Here is a 4,189-nt window from a genome sequence, read left to right on the forward strand (position 1 = left end):
TATGCTGCCGTTCGAATAAGACAATAAGCATTTTCAAACCTTGCAAGTAATGTATCAGGTGCGGCGTCGTCAATGAGGCTTCTCAATATTTATTCGGCTTCGTGACCTGTACCGGCTATATGCTGGGCGCGGGCCGTATTCCACAAATTACGGTACACCAACGTGACACCAGAGCCACGACTACTTCGCGAAGAGAAGACCGCCTGAATTTCTACGGGGACGAAGCGCCCTAACTAACTTACAAGGACTCTGCCTGTCTCGCTGAGAGACCGGATACTGGATTGTGTCACTTTTTGTACCTTTCTTTTTCCTCCTAGGTGGAAGCCTAGAGCCTTTCGGCAGCTCTCGTATTAAACATTCAGCAGCCAGCTCTACACCGAAGCATACAACGGAATGTTGCTAAAGTAGTCTGAAAGAGCTGGCAAGTTGACTGCATAGTTTTCAGGTTCAGGGTAAGAAGGGCTGCGACTGCTCTGTAGGAAGTACCAAGTACGTTTTTCTTATTATTGTGCGAGGTCAGTTGTATGGAAGAGGCCTCGTCAACATTACGCTTATTGTCTTTACGCTCTTCTTCTCATAACAAGCAGCAAGCGCGTGGTTGAATTTAGTATTTGATTCCTTTCTTCGTCGATGTCTTTAGGTTCAGCTATAGCAATCGTGAAGACTCCCTTGAGCTTATCTATTAGTAGTAAAGGCAAGGCGCAGAAGCCCAGGACTCAAGAAGAACACAAACGACAGGCGCCGGTCCTCTCGTTTGTGTTCTTCTTCTTGAGTCCTGGTCTACTGCGCCTTGCCTTTACTACTTCAAGCATGAACCAACTGACCCAAGCAAGAGTTTTACTTGAGTATCTATTAGGCCTTTCTCTTTAGTTTAGCTCTATCTTTACCATGGCCAACAATGATGTAAACATTGGTGCGGTGCTCCATCAGAGCCGTGAGTAATTGCAAACCTTTCGGCTTGCCTAATGAACCTGCTGCGCTATGTACATCGTAGCTTAAAAAAAGAAACATCTTTTTGTTTTGGAATAATTTCTTTTTTGAAGAGATTTTTCACAAACTAACAGACTATGAACTCGATGGTTGCGAAGACTGTAGGCATTCACGTAGTTGGGCACTTAAACATAGCTAGAACGATTTTTGTCTTGTAATACCGCTCCGAACTAAGGTGTTTGTATGAATGATACCAACAACATTGAGTCTTAGGATGATTTCACATTATAAGACGCTTATGTTGAGCAAAATAATTCTGACATATACCTCTAAAATTTAGACATCTGAAGGGCACGTTTCTTTAGCTTTTCTTTTGTGGATATCATGGTAATAAAAGCATGACGACGTATTCAATAAAAATCAGTGGTATAACATTCAGAAAATAGCCGTTATAAAGAAAACTATAATGAAGCAGTTAACATATTCTCACTGATTTACGCATGTACCGCTTATAACGTAACGCATGCTACACACTATGATCTGTAGGTTGGCTCAATGCGGAAGGCCATAGAATGCAGCTGCCTCAAACTGTCATCAACCCGTCCACACACAATATGGGCCAAAGGCGACTCTCGTGCGCGTCTACCAATTTCTAGGCTTCTGGCACCCTTACTAACTTGCTGAACCATTAACAAGGTGGTCCAAGAACCAATCTTGATTTTCTAAATTCATTTGCCATGCCACACCAATTTTCTAAAGAGCGCGTGGAGTTTCGAACATTGTGACCAGGAGATGACGGTATTTGCTCGGTTCCCGCAAGGAAAACGTCGGTCTAGTGATTCTCGTTGCGCCCTCGAGCTATTGCTTGAGTGCTCCTAGAAGCCGGAAGTCTGAAAGAGATAAGCTTTACCTGCGATTTCATTTCAGATGAGAGAGGTCGGCAAAAAGGGCCCGGAGAGTCACCAGCTGTTCTGAAAAAGCTTTCGTTTCCTGCCTTCGTTGAGTAATTTCTTATGCTAGTGTAGATTTCATAGTGGTGTTTTCAATGAAACAGTTATCCTTGCGGGTTGTCCCCAGCTGGAGATTATGCTGGAGATTTTCCGCATGCGGCCTAGGATATTGTGATGTTTTGTCCACTATTTATGGAACCTAAATAGAAAAGGCAGTTTGCGTTTGACAAAACAATTTTCACAGTTGAAGTATTAACTTAGCGCAATAAAAAACACGGAAACAGGAAAAGTGGACAAGGGCCAGCCGCTTTCTTGTTTGCGTGTTTTTTATCGCGCTAAGTTATTACTTCAAATATGGACGACCATCTAGCCCAACAGTCAACTTTTCTATAATTTTCATAGAACACGTTTCTTTGTGAGGTAAAACACTAAAACGTTTATAGTCCGTAAGGAAAAGAAATGTTTTAATTTTTTTTGTACTTCAGAACATATTGTGCTTTTACCTTTTGATTTAAACGGCACAGTGCAAAATTCGCCAGCAGTTTGCATATAACTTTTTTAAAATAAATTGTGTGATGTTGCGCCCCAATTGCGGCTTCTATATTGCTGTCATTGGCAAAACCGAACGGATGTAAATAGTCTGAGGCCTTACAGAAGAACCTCGAGAATGCTTCACTATGATGTATTTTGTCTTAACTTTAATTGTTCTGACTAAAGGTTAATTAAAAATTTCAGAGGCTGCGCATGGCCGTATAGGGCGAAGGGTGCTTAGCGCACGGGAAGTTCCGGTTAATCTTCCCAACAACATATTATATCTATGTGGCGTCAGCACCTTCTTGCACAGCAATGTAGTTATCGCTCGTGTTTAGTTTATCCTGTGTACTCTAATTCTAGCTGCGGGCTGCTATTCAAAAGTGCAAACTACCTAAATCGAATTACTTGGATTGCAATCAATTTTTGGGGCCCTTTTTCACATGATTCGATGACCGGTGCCGGTAACCTAAACGGAGACAGCGCGTTCAGCAGCACGAAGCTGCATAGTGCGAGGTGAATGACTACTGTGCTACTAAGCAAGGTCTCATGATTTTAAGCCAGCGAGTGTGGCGAGTGCATGCCGATGGGAGCAAGACACAACAACGTAAGTCGTTTCCAGTAGGAGCACAACGTGGAACCACAGCTGTTGAAAACATGACGGGGAAGCATCCGCAACTAGGGGCGCACAAACATATAGCCTACGCTATTTTGAGACCTTAGGCCTTGTCAACAATTCAATCAATGTTGTCTTCGTAGTGACGCTTATGTCGTCCAAAGGAACAACAGCATGAGGCATGAAAACAGTAGCAGCAATGGAAAATGAAAGAAAAAATTTTGATGCTGAGGCCAGTTTTTACATTAGGTGCTTGCTGACGTGTTTGCAGTACGACAAGCGCATGGAGCAATGCCTAGACTATCGCATCTTCTAAATGAAAGCGATGAAGGACAAGTTAATTGCTGTAAGAAAAGTCTTACTGCTGAAAGAGAAAGAAATCTAGATAAGAACACCCATCTGAATCAGGTCATTTTGGGAACCGTAGGCCTGGTTATGGCTAGCTCAGTAGAACGCAAAGTGCCTGTTCTAAATCACAGGTAGCCAATTTTTAAAATTCAATAGTGCTGTTTCCAATCATAGAAATCACTATTTCCTACATCCCTACTTGTTTGGGAAAAGTTCTCATTTCCGTATCATCGAAACGGTTCTTCCCTTCGCGAAAATCAAGGCATAAGTTCAAGGAGCAAAAAAAAAAAAAACTAATGTGTTTCCATCTATATGCGACAAATTTCTTTTCCATCAGCTGTTATCATTCACTAAAAGCATATATTTTGCTTTTAAATGAAATGCCCCTTTGACGTTTACTGCAGGAAGCTTCCTTGCGATTCTCGTGACCTCACTGACTACCATACATTAGCTTTAACATTCTGTAACAATCGTCCTTTCTTTGGTATTTCACGCTCTGTTATGGATTTCTATCGGCGTTCGGTTCTCATATAAATGTCGCCTTTCGCGCTTTAGCTATTTCTCCGAGGTTCACTTCTATGCGTTACTGGTGCATCGGACTTTCTCCGTGAGTGCTGTGATGGGACTGAAGTATATATAAACATTATCGCACATTATACTTGTGGCAATGCCATGGAGATTACGCCGCGGGAAGACTTTTTGTTAACCAAGCAGACCTCCTTTATTACTTGATGTAGTCCACACTCGGGTTTTATTAGTAAAGTTTTTCCATTTAGATGAAGCTCCGTGATTTTATTATGACTAGTTGTAGAGC

Source organism: Dermacentor variabilis, chromosome 6, assembly GCF_050947875.1.
Source record: "Dermacentor variabilis isolate Ectoservices chromosome 6, ASM5094787v1, whole genome shotgun sequence".
NCBI lineage: Eukaryota > Metazoa > Arthropoda > Arachnida > Ixodida > Ixodidae > Dermacentor > Dermacentor variabilis.